This window comes from Zonotrichia leucophrys, chromosome 4 (genome assembly GCF_028769735.1).
Source record: "Zonotrichia leucophrys gambelii isolate GWCS_2022_RI chromosome 4, RI_Zleu_2.0, whole genome shotgun sequence".
Taxonomy (NCBI): domain Eukaryota; kingdom Metazoa; phylum Chordata; class Aves; order Passeriformes; family Passerellidae; genus Zonotrichia; species Zonotrichia leucophrys.
This window is the reverse complement of record NC_088173.1, coordinates 14,895,122-14,919,594: the sequence shown is the minus strand read 5'-3', so window position 1 is coordinate 14,919,594 and position 24,473 is coordinate 14,895,122. Positions and strand designations below refer to the sequence as shown.

General features: G+C 34.8%; 1 protein-coding gene across 29 annotated transcripts in view; it reads left to right on the top strand.

The window, feature by feature from the left end:
* The window catches only part of TENM3 (teneurin transmembrane protein 3), a 1,296,489-nt gene that overhangs the window by 659,544 nt on the left and 612,472 nt on the right, over window positions 1–24,473 (top strand). Inside the window, exon 1 of one of the 29 annotated variants that reach the window (XM_064710583.1) lies at window positions 3,140–3,158. The exons of the other annotated variants lie outside the window; for them this stretch is intronic. The gene's annotated coding sequence lies outside the window, so the exon portion shown is untranslated. Of the gene's footprint in view, window positions 1–3,139; window positions 3,159–24,473 lie in introns of those variants that run through there. 29 annotated transcript variants of the gene reach the window in all.

The window sequence follows — 24,473 nt, the reverse complement described above, 5'->3', positions numbered from 1 at the left end:
GATTCCAATAAAGAGCATCCTGCCAGACCAGATGCAAACAGCAACAACAGCCAAAAATCAAAGTGCAGAAAAAACAAAAAACAAACAAACAAACAAAAAACCCCAGAAAAACAAAAACAACCCCCCCATATTTGGAAAATCATTTACTATGTCAAAAATGATACAAAAACCCTGCTCGCTTTTAAACTCTATGAAAAGGATTAACAGTACATAATTAAACACACCCAATATTAAAAAAAAATACAAGCAAACAAAAAAAAGTGAATGAAACAAAAATTATGAAAGTTGACCATCCAATATCAGTATACTGGAAGAGAGATAAAATGTGTCTATAAGGATGTGGTTTTCAGCATTGTAAGCATACCACCTGCATTTATTTAAACCCACTATTTTTTCATAAATTCAATCTTTCTCTACATAATGTTTACTTTTTCTTTTTTTTCCCTTTTTTTAGTATGTAAAGCAGAATCCAAAACCTGTAAACATTTCTCCATCTGTTAGTGAACCTTTCTCAGATGAGTTTTTAACTTAAAGTACAGTTTCAAGGGACTTGTTACCATTTGTCTGACTTGTTATGACATTTTAGTGATTAAGAGTTTTTGTTTTGGAGACAAATGAAAATCAACCAAGCAGAATCACTTTGCATATTCTGAGTCACTCTGCCCTTTGCTGTGTGAGGATAAACTAGTTTTACTGTTCTGTGGAGTCTCAGTACAATAAAGTCTACTGTTAGAACAGTCTTTTGAGTTTAGTTGATGCCAAGTGGTGAAATGACTCAAATACTGATAAGCTTATGCAGAAAAGTTGGCAGGCCAGCTCCAAATGACCAGCATTGTTCTGCAAGAAGTGTTCCCATGAAGCTAGTGAACTTGACAGTGCCTCACTGGATGCATTTTTACTGAAGTAAGTGTGTGTACAAGGAATTCTTTTTCCCCTCTTTCCCACTTACATGTAATTGAAGCAGCTATGGACTTCTTACAATGTGGAAGATTCTTTAGCATTCTACATACTGCGTCATCTAATTCATCATGGAATTTGTTTGGCAATTCCTCCCACATGACATCTTGCTTGACCTGAAAGAAAAAAGAAGCATGCTGCCAACATAATTATCCTTTATTTCCTGGTGCAATAATTTTAAAAAGAGAGCTGACACATTCTGTAGGCTTTCTGAAGGGAAAATAATTATATCACACACTCAAAATTAATTCCTCTTTTGAGCTTCTTATTAATTAACATCTCAATTTTGTGAGGAAATACACTCTAATAGAGCAAGTGGAACTTGTATTGAGTAATATCCTTGCAAAAAAAGTTATAAATTATATTTTCTGTGAGTTTTGAGTTATTAAAGAGGATTAGGTTTGTCCTTTTTTTCTTTACTGCATGAATTTTCGTGAACACAATAAAGGTTTACATTCATGTCTTTTGGAAATACACTCCTATGTTCATCATTCAGTTACTCATAAAAATGAGTTTTATTTCCCTGAATACTCCTTGATTAGTGGACTTAAAGCCAGAAATTATTTTAGTACTGATGAGAAAATGTGAAATGCTCAGATAATGATTACTTGCATAGATTTTGATATTTTCAAAGAAAAATTGTGACTTTAGAAAATCAAATAAGATATTCAAAACATTATCAAAAGCTATAGAGTATTAGAAAATAAGCCACTCATAATTCTGCTTCTATATGAGCAAAAAATAAACCAAATATATGAGAATTCAAAAAATAACATATAGTAAGTAAAAAGGAAGCTACTAATATAAAAGTAAAATTCATAAGGCTTTTTTATTTATTAGTATAACCTATAGGTTAAAAATTATACTTTTTAGTAAATCTGTGAGCATCTAACACTTGTTTAAAGTGTCCAGGGTCTGTAGAAAGCCAGTGAGAAAATGAAATTACTCATTTCCTACAGGACCTCTGAAAAGTGATGTGTAGCTTCTTCAGTTAGGCTCACAAAATCCTTTGATCCCAAAATTGGTTTGAGGGAGACTAGTCCTAATGTGAGATTAGTTAAACACAAGTTATGTTCGTGATAGGAAAAAGATAGAAGAATTTGCCATGTTGGTTTTTAGTCATAATAAAGTTAATTAAGTTCACCTGCAAGTAACTTATTTGATATGATTATAAATTAATGTTACTTCAATTCACCTCTTTTTCAATAAACACCCAATCAAAACAATATATCAAAGGTGAAAGTAGAGACCTTTTCTCCCGCACTACCAAGATTTTAATCTTTTGGTTCCTTATTTTCTTTCTGTAAAATTTCCATAGGGAGCTATTTGTCCTGTTTTTTTGATCCCTTGATTTCATAAAAACTGTATTAGATAAGGACCAAGGCTTTTACCGAGAGTGTTGCCAGTAGTCTGCCTGTCATACAAACCTGAAGCGATAAATTCATCCTGTGGAAAGAACCAAGCAGCAAAACACAAACTTTACAAGCAAGTGGCAGAGAACTCACAAGCTGGATCTCAAAGTGTCCAACTCTTCCATGCAGTTTGTCCCAGCAGTGAAAACAATGCAAGTAAAATTTCAGGAGTTTTTTTTTCAAATGGATGATAGAAATCCAGAACCTTCAAACCTTCTTTCCTCTTTTCAAGTTACTGAAATCCCTGAAAGTTATTCTCTCCTCAGAAACCAACTGATATGCTGTATCCAGTAGCTAAAACTAAAAAAATAAGGGAAAAAATGCTTGCTCAGAACAGTGCTTAGGGGTTTGCTTATAGGTGTCATTGTGTCTCACATCCCTGCTGTGAAAATCAGCTTGCATTTGAATGTGCATCTTGACCCATAAATGTCACCCTGGTCCACTGAGCATCTTGACTTCAACATTTCCTGTTGTAAAATGGACAATGGGATAACACTTTTTTTTCTGAAGGAGGGACCTGTGACAATGTGTGCATGTGTGCAGTCAGGAGAAACTGCAGCACTCGGGATTTAAAAGCATGTCATCAGCCACTGAGCGGGAGATCACAGGAGGACGAAGTTGCTGGACAGTTTTTGAAAAACACAAGGATTATCATTTCTGTTTCCAAGCCACTTCTCCTTTTCACAGCCCTGAATCCTTCTTGGCTTCTCTCCATCAATGGCTCAACGATGTGCCCCATACTAGAGCAAGTCCAGCTGTGTGCTACAGCAACTGCCTTCGAACAATAAAGTAAGAAAATGCTGCCATTCCTGCACACACATTGTTTATGTTGCTGGCCTTTTCTTAATTACATGCATTTTCTAGTATAAAACATCTTAACATTATGCTCAGAAATGGAGAATGCACTGAGAGGTTTGTGTAGAATAAAAGTATTTCCAGCTTTACAATGTCTTGATGATTGTATAACAGTTTACATTTTTTTAAAGAAAATGTTTTGATTTTTTTTAAAGAAAAAGCATGGTTTTGCTCCAGAGGATTTTTACAAGTTACATTTTTTACTGCATTCCTTCACAACCAGAAGGAAGACCTCGATTAGACTGCAGCCTCAGTCCTTCAGTTTAAAGACCAGTGCATAATTATATTATTGTAGGAGACAGAACTTCTGGCATACCTACTTGAAATTTAGGACTTCAGATATGTTTTAATGTTAAATCTTTATAGTAATATTTGCACAAATTACTGAACACATGGGAAGAGTACAGTGGTTCTGAAAATGTCCATGAGCAGCTACATTTTTCTCTGATTTTAATTAAAGTATACAAAGAATTATGATGTCTTTTCAAAATAATGTAGAATTATTTAACAGTCATTTAACTATATCCATTGCTTAAATACCAGTTTTCACCCTAAATTAAAGAAATATAGATTACACTTTTTCAGCACCATGAATGATCATGAAGATCAAAACATAAGGGTTTTTTCCTTCAAAACTTAGAACATATGGTTTGATTTTAAAAGTACCAAATAGTGTCTCCATTTTTTGCATATGTCCGCTTATGTAGAGATAACAACCTGAATATTTTCATAACTTTTCTTGCACTGGAAACTTGTTCTGTATTATTTTGAGTGACCTTTTCTCCATGATGAGTATTATAAATGAAAGAGGATTTGAATATGCACACAGGAAAAACTTTTATTTGAATATGCATCGTAAGTAAAATATGTGGTGTTTTCCCAAATGTCTTTATTGGGACAGCAAGACTAGAACTTGATGGAAAACCTCATATAAATGTTATCTCTTAACAGAATCTAAAATGTGATGTTTAACACTAATACCTTACGCACTGGGACATTTTCACAGATATTCTCCAAAGCATTATTGAAGTGTTTGATAGATTTCATTAGAGCACTTTAATGTTTCCATTCTTCATATTCAGAAGTAAAAAGCCCAGGTTAGGGTACAGTTGCTCAGATGGAGATAGAAGAAGATATTAGGGGTATATTGTTAATAACGGGTTAGAAGAACCCCCATTCGGTGAGGGAACAGAAAGTTATGATTATTAAATGTATGCAAAGTTTTGAACTACTAATTGTGTTTTCATAACATGTATGTTTATATTTGGCTATATCCATACTCATTTAAAGAATATTGCTCATTCAGATCAGAGAAATTAATCAGAAAAAGAAAGAAAAAATACCTATAAAGAGAAAGGAAATAATTTACCAAGAATCACCAAAAAGTTACTGGATCTTGTGATTCATGTGTTCTATAAAAACCAACCTTTTGTAGCTTGAAAGTTATAGGAATAGGTGATAAAATATGCAACATGGCATAGTGTCTTTTTATCATTAGCTGTTTTGCATCTGAGCTTAATCAAAGAAGCAACAGAGGACTGCAGACCTTTTAACTGTAACAAAATTTGCGGGTTTTAAATCCTTTCAAAATAAATTATATCACCTGTTCATTCTTTTTAATTCTGCTTGTTCCCTAAAAGCTATCCACTACTACAGACACATTTCTTTCCTTTGATTTATTTAATTTTTAGTTTTGCCTACTGAATAAACATCCTAAATGTAATCATTGCAACACAGAATCTGAAAAACAGATGCCAAATTAGTGAAAAAAATACTTGGGTTGTCACAACTATTTCCAAAAATAAAACTAAAACTCTTTTTAAATACTGAACATGAATTTCTCCAGAACTTGCACAGCTTCTAGTAAGTTTTAGAGTGCCTAGAGTAGTAAAAACAAAACAAAACAAAAAAAAAGATATAACTTTTGTTGCAGGTAATTCTTGTATAAACAATGGATTCTAGACTACTGAGTTTTAAAAAGACAATATGTTTCCGAAATGCTACTGTTAATATATTTTTTTAAATGTTGCACTTTTTTATTTTTCCATTTTGATATGATAGGATGATTAGGTTCCTTATATATATTATTACAGGTGATAACTTTTAAGCAAAATGTTGTCTATCAGAATAAAAACCTGATCTATTATAGTTCTGGAATAATAAATAGAAATAGTCCACTTTTAAAAATACATCTACATGCACATTTTATGTGCAATTTAACGTATTTAGTACTCCACACTCAATTCATTCTCTTGAAAGTTTTACTTCAAAACAACTTCATTGTTTTAAGTGACTAAATTAAAGCTTTTTAGTGTTTCCTGCAATCTCCCAAAACAGAAATAAAATCAGTTTTAATTTATTTTATTTGCATACACTGTGGATATAATTATTGCTGCAGAGTCTTTTTAATTGTTTTCAACTAGGTGCTTGTCTTTAAGTTGAAATAGACTTCTAATTCTACACTGTTGATATTCCCTTGTTAATTTTGACAAAGCATCATAAATCCAGGTATTTAGGCTTATTGAATTTTGAAATGAGGTGATTAGTTGGAACATGGATGAATGAACTGATGCAAAGCAAAATGAATTTTATGATTTACTGTCATTTACAAGTTCCTTTGGAACTGTTATGCACAAATTGTAAAATGTATTAAGAGGTAAGATATCGCAGTTATAATCAACAATGTAACATTTTCTCAAACAAAAGTATTCAGGCAACCGCCCAAAAAGAGTAATTGTTGAATAAGTGTTTGTTATACGCAGTTAGTTTTTATTGTAGATTGTGCTTTTCTACTCCAACATTTCAGGAAGCAGAAAGGTATCTAAATAGACTTCCAGCACCAGTCAGTAATGTTAAACTTCCAAAGCCGTTCCCATTATATGTTTTAAAATATTAACGTATATTAGAAGAGGCATATTTAGGATTAAATATCACATTTTTTATTTTTGCTTCAGTTTTCTAATGGTTATTAGATTAAGGTAACAGCAAACTACAGTAATGTACTCCCTTAGTTTCTGGTGATCCATGTTTCTATTATTGTGGGGTTTTGGTGGGGGTTCAGTAGGTTTTAAATGAAAATAATAGAGATTCAATAATTTTGCCAGTGTGATACAAATGCTGACATGTAAATATGAAGTAAACTGTGGATTCATTGTGTTCTTCTTTCCCGCTAAATACAGATTTGAGTTAGTAGAAAGGAAAGAAATAACCTAGCTGTACATTCAGAGTCTAAAGTTCAAAAGCCACAGACCTTGAACTCTACAGCTTTGTAATAGTAATTTTAGGCACCTTCTGAACATAAAGGACTTAAGAGCCCCAAGAACAGTTTTTCTTCATTTGAATTAAAACTTTCTCTGAAACTTGAATGAACTGCTGCAGGACTCTAGAAAGGCAAATTATGAGAACCCTGTGTAATGGTTCTCCTGTGCCGGTACAGGAACGCTTAAAATCAGGTTCTGTCTATTCTTCTAAGACCTGGGTTCCTCTCTGCTCTAAAGTGGAAAGTGCAAGAGCTTCGTGCTTTCTTACTTCTCTAAACACTGCACCAACATCAATATTTGGGCAAATCATTCCAAATTTGTAGCTTCCTTTTTTTCCTGCAAGCCAAATAACTCTAGATGAAGTTTTATGGAGTAGGTCCACTTCTAATCAAGATAAATATTAAGCACCTCAGAATCTTGATGTGCAACCTTTGCTAATGAATTTCTCCAGACATTTTACAGCCATTTGTAATAAGTCTTCTATTTTATATTTTAAGATTTTGTTGAATAGAACTCCCATATAACCATTTTCATAGGTTAATTTTAAAAGATTTTACACTAAATTTTATGCTTATGAAAAGATGTTAAGATTTTCATGCAAAAGTAAAAGTAAAATCTTGTTATTTAATATCCTAGTTTTGAGGCCTTGTGGAAAAAATCTATTCTTTTGCCATGTATAATGTTTCTAATTCTGCATTTGCTGTCTTGCTTTTTTTTTTAGCTTGGTGTAATATTGTCTTGATACATCAGTCGTAAAACACAAAATTCTGCATGGATGCAGAGCGATCTCTGGTTGTAGCATGTTCAAAGTCTTACATTGTTTTCTGGTATGAAAGATAATTACAAGGTGTTCTTCCTACTCACAAATCATATCTGCTTTCAGTTTTTTTCTCTGCTACTGAAAACAGAGAGAAGCCAAACCTTACAGCAAAAAATTTTTCTTCTGAATGTTCCATCTCTTATCCTTGAATAATAAAATCATAGAATCATTAAAGTTGTAAAACATCATCAAGTCCAACCTTTGGCTTTATACCACTATGCCCACTTAATATTGTGAAGGGCCATATCCACTGGTTTTCTGAACATTTCCAGGGATGGAACTGGAAATGGCTGTGGCTCCACTACTTCCCTCAGCATCCTGTTTCAATGCTTAACCCTTCTTTCAGCAAACAAATTATTCCTAATATTTGACCTGAACCAGCCCTGGCTGTTTCCTCTTGTCCTGTCTCTAGTTTCTTGGAGAAAAGACCAACCCCTGCCTAGCCACATCCATCTTTCAGATAGTTGTAGAGGTTAACAGAAATATATTCCTTACCTGTAGGATGGGACCAGTGATACAGCCTCAGGTCTGTGACTTGCATATGCTCATTAATTAATACTAATATAAATACTATTAGCTTGAAATCTGTGCCACCCTTACTCCCATCCTGGTAATTTATGGAGACATTGCAGATTATGGCAGGGCTGTTTCTGTTTGCCAATTAGAGAGGAATCACGACAGACCAGTACAAATAAAGTATGTGGTATATTGCAGAGAGTTTTATTGGATGTACTGTTAGGACTCAATTTTGTCCTGCTCTTTTGTGCACCACGTGATGAACTTCACTGAACCTGAAGCCTACTGCATCTATTTATATGGATTGTGGTTGAACAAACCATATGTTTTTATGCACCTTTACAGCAAATAGTGTTCTGTTGGAAATGTCTGTTCACATACTTAGCATTCTTCCATTTCTGGTGTTATGTCTTCGCAGTTTTATGTTTAATTAAAATTCATGACAGGAGACTTACTTTGTCAGTATAAGAAAGGTGATGGTGTCTCTGCCTGATTAAATGATCAAATATATTTCCCACAGAGAACAAAGATTCATTTATAGGTGTGAAAGCAATTATTCATCATCTTGAAACTTTGTTTTCAATTTTATTTTTCCTCATGTCAGGGTTGATGTGTTTTCAGTCAAATGTTACTTCAAGATCTGATTTCAAGCTTCCATTCTCAATTTCACTTTGTCACATTTACCTACACTAATGGGTAGCTGATATGAGTCAATACAATAACAGAAACATTTAATCCCTCTAGTGGTTTTATTTTATAGCTATTTACCATGAGGCTTATCTCACATTTACACGACTTTACTACAGGTGGTCTGATGCTTGTTCAGTTAGTTCAGTTGAAAACTTTAGTGCTTATAACAATACACATTTACAGCAAAGTACAGGATATTGAGCCCCTCTGCTGTGTAGGGATGAAAATTATATGCAAACATTACAGTTACTGAGTAATTATCCAGTGGTCAGTTGGGTACAAAGTTCCTTAAAAGCTGGACTATTTGGCTTGTTCAAATTTAGATTCTTAGTAACCTATGTGTGAAGAAAACATGCTCTGAGTTCCAAGGCTGTTTTTTAAACACCTTGACAGAAAACCTTTTTGGAGGGGAAGGGAGGGGAGGGGTTTTTTCAACCTTTGTTTCAAAGGTGAAAACTGTATCATTATATTTAACTGGCTACCTCCAGTTCATTAGTGGAGGCATCATTAAGTAGTACTGGAACATTTGTAGTGGCTAATCTTTCAAGCATTTAGCATTCACGATGACCTCGTTAAAAGTAACAAAGGTCAGGCTTCAGTTCAGCAGAGTCACCCATTCACCAGGGCGACTGGCAAAGCAAAGTAATCTCTGTGTGTCACTTTTCATTAATCATGCTACTTTCCTCGTCACGAAATTCCAGCAGATAATTGTTACTAAATGCGATTTGCAACACCCTGTGCTGTGGTTGAAGGACCAGAAATAGGCAAACAGATAAAAACATTGTTTAGCTTGCAGGCAGCAAGTGTTTGCTATTCAAAGGTATCAATGCATAAACATTGATTTAGCCATGAGCTGACACTTATAAAACATTTGCTGTTTCCAGAAAGCCCCACGGTCAGGCTAAGTAATATCCAAGGGCAAGTCCTTTTACCTGTATATCAAGGTTAGCTTCTATATAGTTTGTCTCATCAGTTTTAATAATGTTAAGTAGCTTCAGCACTGCCATAGGTCACAACAAAGTACACTAGATTAAACATTTGCAGATGTGGTAGGAAATGTGTTCCCATGTAAGTTTGCTTATGAGTAAATTGAATAAATATATGATTAAGTTAACAGTTTTATACTTTTAGTTAATTTTAATTTAGTATTTTTAATTAATACATTTTCCATATCTCAGAAATTATTTTATGTGTCTTCTCTATGCTCTGAAATTCCTAGGATAAATTTATCTTCATTCTCATCTGAACTTTGTAAACTTCAGTGAAAATTGAGCAGTTTTAGAAATACACCAATGGAATTCCAGAGAAAGAGATTCTTACGAGTTTGTTTCATGGCCCCATTGTGTATAACACCTGGACAGATTGTGTTCTGTCACGAAAGTTAAGCTGATAGAGTTGCTATGGTGTTCCTTAGCGTAAGGCAGAGTTTGATTGCTACTAAGGGAATAGGATTGCATTCCTGTATTTGTGCAAAATTTTGATCTTACTGACCTGCAGGTTAAGAGAGCAAGAACAACAGTGAAGTAAACTATAGTTTTAGTGTGAATGTTTCAAATCCATCACCTATATCACAGAACAACTGGTGATGGAAGTGTTTTATATGCCAGCTTTTCAAATAGGTTTAACTTGCAACTTATAGAAAATAAACTAATGCAAAGTCAAACAAAATTTAAGACTCAAACCTACTCATGTCACTTCTCAAATAGGTAGCAAATCAGAATTTAGAGCAGTACAATTTCTTCAAAATGTGGTTTTCAAAGATGACCGGAAATGCTTTTATTTCTTTTAAAATACCACAGGACAATACCATTATTAGTTGCAGGCATCTTATGTTTAGATATAAGTTGCTGGGTTTAGTCAATCCATGATTATTCAGGGTAATGGTACAGAATAATTCAGACAAAGCAAAACTATTGACAATGGAAAAATGTACAAAATAAATTCAAAGGACTTATAATGTGAGAATGGAAAAAATACTTAACATGGCTGAAGAATCAGTGTGATAAATTATTATGAAGAGTCTTCATTTAAATGATAATTGGGTCTGTGTGTATAGAGTGATCATTTGCCTTGAAAATGGTGAATGATGGTACCAGATCATTCACAGATCAGGTGCATACCACTCTGATTTGAGCCTAATTTAATCTGAGCAATCAGAATTGGCAGTAGAATTAAACAGATCTAAAGTAATAGAGCTATGACACAAAAATACTGGTTGTTAGTAATTCAAACATGAAATAAGTTTCTGGAATTTCATAGAATGCAGTTTTTTCAAGATGGCATTTCTAAGAATGTTTACAATATATTCACTTGAGGAGATTTTGTTTGTGTTCCCCTAAGTGCCTCGTTTTCTGAAAAATCTATCCTTTTTCTAGTATTGGGCCATGACAGAATTTACATCTTTTTAGTTGCAGATGTGCCTTTTTTGCATTTAGTAACCCTCACCTACAAGCTAATTTTGGAGGTTTTTTTGTTAAAAAATACATTGGATAATTAATTTCTATTCATGCCTATGAACTTCTATCACATTCCTACTCAGCCATCTCTTTTCCAGCCTGAGAAGTCCTGGTTTACTAAGTAATTTCTTGCATGGAAGCATTCATTCTTGAATAGGGTCCAAATGGGATACTGTTGCAGTATTTAATTCCAACTTAAGTGCCATCTGCTAGTAGAATATTCTCTGCCAACATTTCTCTCCACCACTTAATAAGAAAGGTAGTACTGTCTAAAAACCAAGAATGAGGTACTTTTTAGTATATGTCTCTTGGCTCCTTTAGCAACTGCTAAATTCAGTTTTACTCAAAGGGTCTGCTCTTTGCTTTTATTTGGAGGAATGGGGTGTTGAAGGTTTATATTTTCCAACATAGAACATTATCTCTGCAGTGCATGAACTGTTTTTAGCATTCAACCTATGGTCAAGCAGCATGAGCAACACTCAATAGAATGTCGTGTTTCTAGGAGGAATTAAATCAACAAAAATATATTTCATAATGAAAATATCTGGCAATTCTCGCCTGCTAATTCTTCAGCAGTTGTTGAGGTTAAAAAAATCCAGCAGGCACCAAGGCAATAGCTGACTGAATAGTTATGCCATTCATTTATTGCTTTTGGCTTTATGGTATGTGGAAGAATGAAGGTTGAAGGTGAACTAGAAAGGGTTTTCTTTCATAATGGCTTCCATCATAGATTTCCTAAGGTTAATTTAAGGAATCTTAATATAAACTGAAGCATTTGTATAACTTTCTACATCAGCCTGGTCCATTGTGCTATTTGCAGTTTATAAATATCTGTACACATGCATACAGTTCTGCAGATCTGAACTTTTTCCAGACAAAAACACATTTTACAAAAGTATAGTACCTTTAACTAGTATTATATAGCATATTGAGTCTATATTACATGGAACATTTTGCCATGGATTGCTTTAGATACTCAAATTCTGTTGGCTTAAAAAATCTCCTGTAACTTGCATCTTGCATCTTATAGGATAGCGTTCCGATGTTCTCACCCACAGCTCTTCCACTCTTGGAAGCAGGATTCAGCCTGAAATGATCAGCCTTTCTTAGAAGACTTTTACAAGAGATGTAATACAATAATGAATGATGTGGATTCATTTTTGCAGTGCTGATTTTTCTCCTCCATAGGCACAGCAGTCACTACCAAACTTGCATTTCATGCTTCCCCTTCTTGAACAAGCAAAGAATGCTACTTGTTAGAAAGTAATCTTGCATACTGACATCCCTGTCATAGGATGAAATTTGAGGATATATAATAGGTTACCTTTGGAGACTAACTTTTAAAGCTTCTAATGGTACAGATGAAATTTTAGGTCAGAATGCGAAAAAGGGTAGTATGTGAGAACATTGCCAAGCCTGTGGAACTCAACTGATGCTTTAGGGAAAGTTTTATCTGGATTGTTTACTGACCACAGAAGCAATTTTTATCTGAGAGGAGTTACAAAGAAATATTTTTTAAATGGAAGTAGTGCTAGGATTTTGGGAAGGTGTAAAATGGACATGTGAATAGATTATATATAACGAGACCTGTAGGGTGCCAAGTGTCAAATGTGCTCAGCCAGAAAATGCATGGCATAGTTTTAGTGCTTAATAAAAGGGTTGGGATGCATGAAACAAGTTTACATTTTCAGAATGGCAATGATACTGCATCCAGGTGGATATTTAAATTAGATTGGGATAATTGAAAATTTTATTTGTTTCTTCAGAATTTATTAAATAGTTTTATAAAGTTGCTCATATTTGGAGAACCATGTGTTTCAGTAGGAACTACGTTTGTGCAGTATTTTACTGTATTTTTGTTGTCCATCTAAATCTTTTTCAGAAAACCATAGCAAAAGAGAAAGAAAAATTTAAACAGAGACAGTTTGGTATTTGCTGAGGCTGAAAGAAGTGGCTGCATGTACCTAGTGCTACACTAGTGTCAGAGATGCCATTCAGAAACTTCTGTAATCTACAACTGAAATCCTAGCTTTGAATTTACTGATTGTACTGCTGCGACCATATCTAGACTGATGGCCATGAAAAAGAAAGATAGGGCATAAATTAACAAACATAATCTTGTTTACTGGACTTCTACTAATTAGTAAATGCAGGGAAAAAATAATAAAATTTGTTCTTTATAATTATATTAAAATAAGGACTTATAAGTACTCCAGATCAAACTAAAACTCATTTTTTGACACTTAAGACTCCTTGGCACTCTTCAAAAAAAAAAAGATAAAAATATGTGCTGTGAATTGTCAAGGACCTGCAAAATGAATCCTTGAACTGCAACCTTTTCTGGTTATGTTCAAAGAACTGCAGAAGACCATGCAATTTCTCTCAAGACTTCTGGTTTTGAACACATTTTGGGTAGAAAATCAGTTTGCTTTACTCCAAATAGGAAATTTTATGGGTATGGTCCACAGAAGGAAATGATGACCACAGTGTTGATGGAAATAGTAGATGGAAAAAGATATTTCAAGGTTAATATGTTCTTGTGGTTTTGATTCAGAAATTCAGAAGCATAAATCCCTTTTTTAATTGTTCAATATCACCTGTTCAAAATAAAAGTAGTATACTCATTATCTAGAATTTCTAAAAAACACATAAACATTTTGTCTATTAAATGTTAGTAGCTACATTTGTTTTAAAGGGGAACCATATGAGGAACATTCTATTTCTATTTTCACTAGATGCTACAATCAAAGATTTTAATAAGTATTTGGAGAAGCATTACAGTTTAGTGTATGAAATAATTTCTACAGGGAAAGTGAAAAAAGACTCATGATTCTTTTTTCATCCACTTTTTTTTCCCCCTCTATGCAACCAAAAGAACATCTGGAATTTTCATGTTCAGGAAAATTCAGTTTAAAAGTAAAAAACATCCTCTATAAAAATCTCACTTTTTTATTTACCAGGTGGAATGTTAAGCTTTTTAGAGTATAATGGCCTACCAGTGCTATATGAATGATTTTGTTGCATTAGATCCCCAGGAGTAGGGAAATACTGCAGCTCTTTCTTTATTCTAGTTTGATAACTCTTAGAATCATGAACTGTCAATGGCAAGTGCTCTGTAAGTTACTGGCAGACAGTGAAGAACTTTGTGCCTTGGTTTGTCTCTAAAAATTTGAGTTATTTTACTGCAGTCATATAGGGTTTTGATTCATGCTAAGGACATGTTGACTCAACTGAAAAACAGTCAGGTTTGTGTGACCTGCAGAGATAAAGTAATATCAGAAAAAACAAAGTGAAGGTGTTAAAAATTATTATTCTAATGCAAGTACATACGAAATTACTTTTTGTTGTTAAAAACACATACAAAGAAGTTCATTGAGGGAGAAGTTACCTAGTCTATTTAAAAATGAAAAACAGATATAAATGGTTGTAACAATGGTATTTTAAAAATCAAGTGGTTTGCATATGCATTTGTAAACATGTATTAATAGTATTATATTAAAAAATACCCACTGAGCCTCTACCTGGACCTAATATTTATTTAGAGTCTTTATTGATGTCCTTTGCAAGCGAGTTTGTGGTTTTGCTTCTTTTGTGAATTATAAGGTAATCAATAGCTTCTAAAAGTAAATAATGTCTCCAGTAAGTGCACTAGATAGCTATTATTTATCCCAGATCTCACTTCAGCTATGAAATTATAAAAGGTGTACTACTGTAAAAACTCTAATAATTACTTTAATTATACTGTAAATAAAACAGAAAGTGCATAACTACTTTTTCTATCAGATTTCTCTAAGGGCTGTAATGATGTAAGGAGCTTTTACTGTACTGTAGTGGCAAAGACTATTTTATTCATTTAAAGCCTATAAAAAAGACAACCATAGAAGTAAAAAACCACTGTATAAATATCATCATTATAGAATAAATAGGTTTCCATCAGCAAATGATACAACATGATGTAAATTTTCTTTTCCCCCCAAACTAATTTTTTTTCACTGTTTCTTTCAGTTTTGGATTATTAGCAAATATCTTTCCTAACTTTGGTGGATAAACAGCCTTGGCTTGTATAGCCATTTCTGATACTGTGACTTAGAGCTTTAATTTGATTCTGATCCCTCGACACACATCATGTGTTCAGGGATGCGTAAATTTAAATTTGGAGGTAGCCTGCTGACTTCTAAGTAAATAGGAATTTATGCAGGCACCAGCATTCTTATAATTATTTTGTTGGTTATCTTGCTGGATCACATCTAAGAAGCACAAGAATAATCTGAGAAGTAAGTATATGTGCAAATATATTACTGTAAAAAACTGTATGGCTTTTATCTCTGTAAACTATAGATTATAAAATTGTTTTCGTTATTTCAGAGTTTGTGGTAACATCTTTGGCTAGGACATCAAGAGCTTATCAAAGTTTTCTTTGTAAAAGTGTCTGAAAGATCAAAAGACTCTGGAATATTCACCCTGTGTGTGGCATTGCTTTCAGATTCTCCCCTTAGGTAATGAAGATTTTATCTCAATAAAAGATCTTATCTCTGAAATCTGCAGGAGTTACAACTTCTTGCTTTCTGGTTCTTCCATAGGTTTTCACAGTTCTTTTAGTTCACTTTTGTTCATACCTCTGCTTTCTTCCATAGTATAATCTGTTTTTCTGGAGTTTGTTTCCCATTGAAGCTGTGTGTGGCTCAAAAAAGAATAGTGGCATTTGGATCTTGCCTTCCCCTGGCATAATCCATTTCTCCCTGCCAACACTGCTTTCTTTTCTGCATCCCAGTCTCTGAGGTTCAAAGAAGTATGCTCATATTTTTCATGTTATCCTTGTCTCTTCTGTGCATCCTGGCTGTCTCTTTATAGAAACATACCTGGTGCATGTTGTACATATGAGCTACTTAAACAGAATTAAAAATCTTTACAGCCAATTTCAGGAATCTTTCTGACACATCCTCTAATGTTCACACATTGCTTTTACTGCCTATTTCCAAAGATTCCAAGCTCATCTGGATAAATTTATTACTTGGAAACATAAACCATCTTAGGCAACTATCAAACTGTAGTAACAGTAAATTTCTTTACCATTTTCCCACGTTCAGTTACTTTTTGAACCACTTCTTTTTTCTTTTCAGCAGAAATCCCCCTTTTTCCATCACAGCTCCTGCATACAGAGAAGCACAAACACCAGGTACTATCATAGCTTATTCTATATTACTGTGGTGTTTCCTCTCCTAAAGGGATTTCTCAGCTTTCTTTTAGGTAGTTTTAGTTCACTTACACATCACAGACTTTGTTCAAAATTGCTTTAAGATATGCTTTCTGCCTAAAAATTGAAAATTCATTAGTGAAATTTCATTTTTTTAAAGAAGCTCAGGGGTCATAATGACTTTGGTATATAAATAGTCCACAAAACTGTCATAAGTAGCTTCTGTCATCCTGTCTATGACAATTAAAGACCTGCCACAGCTAATTATACCACATACCAATGATGTACAGCTTCTTTAGTTTTCTTTCTTCTTTACCTTGACAGAATTCTTTTAACAGAAACTTAATGTCAGTTATATTCTTTTTTTTGAACATGCTACTAGAACATGTATTTTCAGATAACTGAAAACTACTATATGTAGAACAAAGTCTTGTTTTATTTTATACAGATTTAGCTCTTTGTAAGGGTGAGAAAGTTTAACATTAATGTGAATCTCTTCAAAGTTCAACATTATTGTTGTTATCCTTTTCTACCTTAAAATGATTTTTTTTTAGAGAGCACTTAAAGAAAGTAATATGCTTTCTATGCCATAAGATCCTAGCAACATCCTCTCTCATGACTTTAACTATACATATATTTCCCCTATATAAGGGGAAATTTCAATGCACAAGTTTTATCACAAGAGACATCAACAAGCTTTTTCATTTTAGGACATGAAGCAATTAGCCCTATGCTTTCCATATGGATTTATACCCTGTCACAGAATATAAATAAAAAATAGAAATACCATGATGTATACTGAAATCTTATCAGGCTCAAACAAGTATCCTAATTGTGCAAGTAGAAAGAACAGCTGTAACAAGGGGCATTGGTGCCTGCAGGCAAGTCTTTGATTCTGTACCTTTCCATCTTGTAACATTCTGTACTGAATATCCTTGTAGTCCTTCTCAGTACAACCTGAAAAACCTCAAATAGTTACGAAAGGCAAGAAGAGTATCACCTTAGCTGCCATTGTACAAGAGATTCTCCTGTGGTGGGTATCACTTAGCAATTAGGTGGGCAATACAAAAGTATCATTCTTGCAAAAGTGACTGAACGTGCTTGAAGAAAAGGATTTATTATGGCTTCCATAAAGGTGTTTTAGTAAATAAATCCGATCATTGATAAATTTAATACATTTATTTGCAGATTAAATATTTTTAGAGACAGAATCCTTAATGAGGTGTAAGTGACCTCCTGTTTTCATGACAGCCAATACAGCCAGAACATGCAGTACAAAAACGCCTCTTCTGGGTGAGCTTTGAATATAAGCAGCACTGCCCAATGTGTTTTGAACTCTTTATAGGGACAATATTATACTCATTGTGCCCCAATATCCTCATGGTATGCAGGGCAAGAAGAGAAACCTGACAGAACTCTGACTTCTTATTAATTTTTAGCCAATTTAACAAGTTGATTCCAAAGCCCTGAAGTGTTATGTCCATTTTAAAAATAATATATCAGATTTTTGACCATCAAATAACTCTCAAATCTGCATGATACCCAGTTTTATTCAGTGATGCCAACCAGATGCTGACAGTGTATCAGCTCAAGTGGGACCTGACATATGCATTTGAACTACATTGACTAGTGATTAAAAACTTGTTAGGTGTTTGACTGATAAAGCACCACTGCCAGTTCTCAAAGATATAAAAAATATTTATCAAAATCTCAGATTTTTGTGTGGGGGAGGGTTATGGGTTTGGGTTTTTTTTGTTCTTGTACAGCTTTTGAGAACATAGGAAGAGTAGGAGATTTCTACTTTCTTCTTTCTTGTTGCATAGGTTTAATGGGAGCCAAAACATATAGAACTATGTACAGATTTGCCAGCAGAGTGAAAACAGCTGCAATAACAAAACTTCAAAGTTCCAAAATCAAGTAATCAGGAGTTACAAATAGTAGAATTAAATTTGACCATGTAAATTTAAACTAGGTGATTTTTATATATCAAATGCTACAATCTTCAGCTACATGATTCCTTCTTTTTTTCCAAATCATCCCTAGTTCAAACCAAAGGAGCAGGCAGGGATGACCAAATAGCTTTTTCAATCACCCTGGCACAAAGTGTGTTCCAAGGCATTTTTGGACTATATAGTTGTTACCCTCTGAGCTTTTACATAATACTCGTCACTATTGTAGGAGTTCCACTCATGGCTAACAATTTAATTTCAAACCCCACCTGTGGGGCAGGAGATTATTATGTATAATGTCACAGGAGCCAGGGCAGATGGATGGGGCTGGGTCAAAGACTCAGAAGAAAAATGACTGATTTACAAGGAATCCTAATATAGATTGTTTTCACTTATTCCAGAAAGTGCAGTGCATAGAAGTTCCCAAGTCCACTATGGTTTTATGAATGTGCTCTTGTCACCTCTACTGTGATTCCAATGGCATTGCACAGGATACTGGCCTCATAAGAGATTGACACTTCAGTACCTACATCATGCTCTTGTGCTCTTTTGTTGGCAGCACATACACTCCATCTTGATCTACAGGTCAGTCTCGAGTCTGTCTATCCATACACAAGCTAGTGAAAAGTTAATGCTTCCCTTTTAGCTACTTCGCAGATAGAAATATTTGAGAATTTTGAGTGCCTAGCTTGAAGTTAAACTCTTCAGAAGTCCAGGAAGCTACACTATTTTAAGGCTATGCCTAAAATTCTGTGTCAAGTAGTCATAGGGACTAAAGTAAAAGAATCCAATTATCTGCATACACAATTTATGATGCTGAGCCCTATTTGTGCAGAAAATCAGAATCCTATAGGTCTAAGTTCTTGACACAGCTTAATATTACAACCATGGAAATGTTTGAAGTTGTGAATCTTCATTATTTTTTAAATGGGGAACAAAATTTCAAGCCAGCTCCACAGACCCAGAAACAGGGAATACATCACTTAGTATCAACTTTGAGAATACATTTTAGGGGATGTGCAGTACCCTGTAAGAAGTCTATGACAGGATCTAGAATCCACTTCTACATAGCAAAAGTTTAATTAATGGACAAGTCCTTCTGATAGCATCTGCTTTCTTTATTTCACATTTTGCAACTTCTGCCAGAAATCTGAGAGGGGTCTAATGACTAACAGCACCCTTCAAGAAGTGATCCCTATTTATGCCCAGAGCACATCCTTGCTCAGTGACAGAAGAGTTTTGGGAAAAACAGTATAGGATCACACAAATATGGAATATAATAAAATGCAGATACCCAAGAAACAAAAATCTCATTACTCAGGGTTTGCTTTTACAACTGTAGTAATACTTCTTGCAATTATTTTTAGTTTGGTTTGAGCTTTTCCTGTTCCCACAAAAGAAAAAAGAGACTGAAAGTGGTTGGCTGGTGTTGGGAAAAATACTAGGTTTATTTTTTTCCCTACCCTTATCCTTATTCTGGTGGAAAGGGGCAGCACATAAGGAAAGGCTCGGTTTCACTTCTTAGAGTTTCATTAAAAGATACATGATTACATAATGTCATAATCATATTTTATTTCAGTCTAGCTGTCAGAAAACAAGCTCTCTGAACTGTTTTGAGATTTGTGCCCTTTTTCACACATTAGTGGGTTTTGGTTATATTACAAACAGTGACCACTAAATTATCATTGCTGTTTTAACCCAACCAAAGACAACAGAAAACAAGCATTTAACCAATACTAGTTAATAATAATTACATAAAATTGATTTTAGTAATGAATTTAGTCTCTGCTGACTTGCTAGATAACCATATGGTTAGCTTCAGTATCAATCAAGAATTTCCTTGGACTTTATTTAACAGGGTGACATACAATTTAAGTACATGAAGTGTGATAAATACAAGCTGTCTTGATGAAGATCTCTCTGTTGACTTAGATAATGATTGAATAAGACAAGTGTAATAACAAATATGTGCATAGATATTTTAAAGTAGAAATCAAGCCAGCCTGTTGGAATTATCAACAGAAAGTTTAGTATGGTTAACACTTTTACTTAGTTACATACAGTAAGCAGAAGCAGTGTCGTGCACACAAAAAAACATCAGCACACTTCCTACAGCGCATAGGGAATCAGAGCTATAGTTTCATTATTTTTGTACTGCCTTACACCTTTAACTGATGTAAATAGAAAGCTGAACATTGTATAACTCTTGTGGTACAAAAGGATGCTGCTTTAGTCTAACTGAACACCCTATGAGGCTATTTTTATATCAACTTTCTTATAAGACAGTTTACCAATTTGTCTCTAATGATGAGAAGGAGATACTTTTGCAGATCATTACTTGGCTAAAAGGACAGTATCACCATCATTATTCAGATTCCTTTATTTTAAATCTGAAGAGTAAACTAGATGTTTTACTGCATTATCTAAACACAGAGGTCTATACAGAAACAGCATATTGGAAAGAAACACTGACGTTCAATGTAGGGGGATAGAATATAAGTAAATAAAGGTAGTATAGAAGGTAATCTTACCCCCTAGAGTTGCAGCTGGGTTAATTATTAAAGATTAGGAACAGGCCTGACTTTAACAGGCCACAGCTGTAGCCAATATGAAGCATGTTAAAAAGAGTGGATTGGCTGGTTGAGGGGAACTGGAGTCAGTTGACTACTGTGAGGACAAGGAAGAGTCAGTGCTTAGAGGAGCTGCCTACGAGAAACATCAAGGAGGTACGAGACTCTAGCAATATGGATCCTTTGCAATATAATGACAATAGGATTCTTGCAGTGTTATGACAACAAATTGAGTGAATATATTCCATTTACGTGATTGCTTTGCAACAGAAATTGTAGTGATTTTGTCCTTTTTCATGGTTCATAAAGCTGGGGTGGCCTCTGAACCAGAAGTGTAGTACTTGACTGTCAACAGCTGGGTCAACTGCCATAAAAATTACTGCCAGGTTCAACTTGAACACTTTTGCAAACTTTGGTTGATGACATTTTTTTTCTGCTTTTCCAAGCCTTCAGAAAACTCTTCCCTACTAAGTGCTGATGCTACAAAGACAGAAAGGTAACATAGTACCAATTTGACTTTAGACTGTGACCACATTTATCAACAATAGGAAGTAAACAAAGAATATTTATGATTAGAAGTAATTTGAAAACAATTTTTTTAAGCATGAAGTTTGCTACTAGTTTGCCAATGAAATATTACTCCCAAACTTTGTGGCATTAACGTGCATGAGTAGAGGATAGTAGCAACAACTTCACCCAAATGTTTCAGCCTACCCCGTAAAGGAATGAGTTGTGTTTTGCTACAGGATATTCCTGCAGCCAGAGGAGAACACAGCACTGCGGGACGGCTATATGCCAATAGTCTTCAAGTTCCTTCAGTGCCTAGTTCAAGCAGAAGAGAGGAGAAAAAAAAACTCAATCGAAACTTAATTTTAGTAAATTATTTCAATTAAGGTATTTTTTCAAGACTCAAAGGGGATTTAATCAGCATTACCTAGACTAATTATAAAGGTAGTCAGTAAAAGTGGCATGTACAACTGTACACACTAAAAAAATTAATTTTTTTCTCAGTTTCAATACTCAAATGGAAAAAAAATTAGCTAAAAAGGGGAGAATTTTCAGAGATTCCAGAAAGAGTGTGTATGAGAGATAGATGTGACTCAGAAAGGGAGATGGTATATGCCCCCTCATAGATGCAAAGAAACTTTAAACTCTGAATTGCAGCTTGCAACTTAGAAAAGTCTCCTAAGTACCGGTTCATTTTTCATGAATCAGTTAAATCAGTTGGTGATCATCAGAAAAAGATGCTGACGTCTTCCCCAACATCCCAGTGATCCAGAGAGATCATTACATTGGCCCTATTGCAAGGTGTGGTGGGTTGTTGGGGTTTTTTGTTGTTTTTTTTTTTCTTTTTGCTATCTGCAAACACTCTGAGGGTATTACCCTACCCTAACTTGCTTTTCTTCACCAAGAAAAGCAACTTTAATGAGGCCTTTACTTTCTTCTCCTTAAGGTATCAGCCAGCTAGCCCAAGAGGGGAAGTGATAATTTGCTACTCTTCTCTGGTTTACCATTGTTGAGGCAAAGCTCCAACAGCTGGTGACTTGATTCAGAGGTGCTAAATAGTAGCATAGAAAAGCTGTGGTAGCCCTGCTTGGTCTTTCTGATTGTAAAGCCAGGGAACCTTTTCAGGTTTAATATCTTTGGTAAGTTAAGCTGTGTTAAACTGCATGCTTAAATTTAAGGGGGTAAGATGTGTTTATGTTTGGAGACATCATATTTGTTTTGCTTATCTGTTACAAAACAATCTCTGACAAGGTGCCCTTGTCTATAAGGGTCATTGAAGGTAGGCAGCCGCCACTTTTATTTTGTGTAGAACAGGAGAGGCTAGGCTAAAAATTGCAATCTGATGTTATGTTATTAAGTCCCATATGTTGCAGCCCACAAAAAGATGGTGTTGCAGAGAAACGTGCTAAGTTTATTGGGAAAAGAACTGATAGCTATAGAAAGAGCTACTCTTGTAACTTTATAGTTGAGGCTGTAGCAACCTTATGATTGTAGACAGAAATGCTGATAGAGGAGCTTTTCGCAGTGAAGTAGACTTAATGTGGAGAACAGATAACAGGCAGATTTTTCTCAGAGTACCAAATGTGTTGTGGTCCCTCCTATATGTGTGAAGTTGAGGGGATTTTGAGTCTGTCAGAAGAGAGGTCGTAAGGGAGAAAACAAAGGAACTGGAATTAATTTCAGTTTCACTTGCACACACTGTAGACTGTCAGCATAGTACATAATATTTCTCAATCTACCTGTCTGCTTCTCAGGAAAGAAATTATACCTGTTGTTTATTTTCCTGTTATGATGTTTAGGGAGCATGCCAAGCATGCACTACATCACAGAGATAGCAGTGGAAAAGCATAATGATCATTCAGATTTCTGAAAAAATACATCCTTTAACGCAGCTTTTGCGTTCTATAGCAGAAAAAGGAGGGTAGGTCAAGGCTACAGCTCAATCTAGATCCTGTTCTTTTATCTGTAATTAATTTTGTCCTGTAGGTAATCCCATGATTAGCTGGATTTTCATATATACCCTGAATTGCAAAGCTTGAGTGTATACCTTACTAGCAAGAAAGAGATTTGGTGTTGGGTTTTGTGAATTTGTTACTTGCAGGCTAGATAATTTTTCTTACAATCTGACTTGATATATGATGATGAAAACAACTTCTCATTTAAATAACTTTTCTAAAAAGGAATAAATACCCAGACACTGATGTCTGGATCACTGCTTTCAGTTCTAGACTGCTGAAGAATATAGCATTGCAAACAGTCGTCTGTTTTTCTTTTTTAAACTTAGGTATCATCACATATAAATCATTATTATCAAAATGCTCTTAAAATTCTTCTTACAATTTTTGCCTGTGCATTTACAGTGATACTGCCTTTAATCATAGGATGTAGACTATTCCTTGCAAATCAGTGCTGTTTTAAGCACTCTTTCTAACCTTAAATAAATGTGTAACATCTATTCAGTGCAGTATAAAGGACTTCTCCAGATGGTTTGATCATGACAGATAACCTTATTTATTGTTATGACAGTACAGGGGCAAGCTGCACCTGTGGTCTCTTCCCCAGTCTGTCTTGCAGGCTTCTATTTCAAGCAACAAACCTTACCAACACTTTGGCAGGATTGAATATGGCAGTTGACCTAACTTCAGACTGAAGCCATGCTCTCAAATTCTTGCTCCAGTTTCATGTCAATCGATTCATCCTTTATATAACCTTTACAAGTGTTTTCTTCAGATAGACTATGCTGCCATTTCTTCTTTCACTTTACTGTTCTTAGTCTTGATACTAGGACACTGCTCCCTTTTCTGATAGGGTGAACCTGGTGAGCCCAACTGTAAACTTTGATTTTGTCTCAGTGACACATTTCTGTAAGGTTCTGTGACAAAGATCAAAGTTACAAAGAGTATCTCCCTAAAAAGACATGTGTTATCCCTTCCTGTCAGAAACACATCACAAGTACAGGAAAGGTTGATCACAATAGGTTCACTTGCCCAGGTCAGTGAAACATGCAGGTGGCTGAGCTGCAGGAGGTGGCGATAAGGCTATATAACATCAGGGAGGCTGAGAAGGAGTTAAATAGCTGTTTCCAAGTACAGTCTGCAGGGAACCCAAAGCCTGCAGCCAAACAGCTGAAAACATCCCCCACAGCACACACACTGCAGGAAGGGGGGCCAGTAATACATGAGAAGGAAAGCTTGCAATGGCAAGGACCAGCAGGAAGAAGAGACTTCCTTGAAGCCTGAGGTGCCCTTACAGAACCCATTCACTGCTCTGCAAACTGAAGAGGAAAA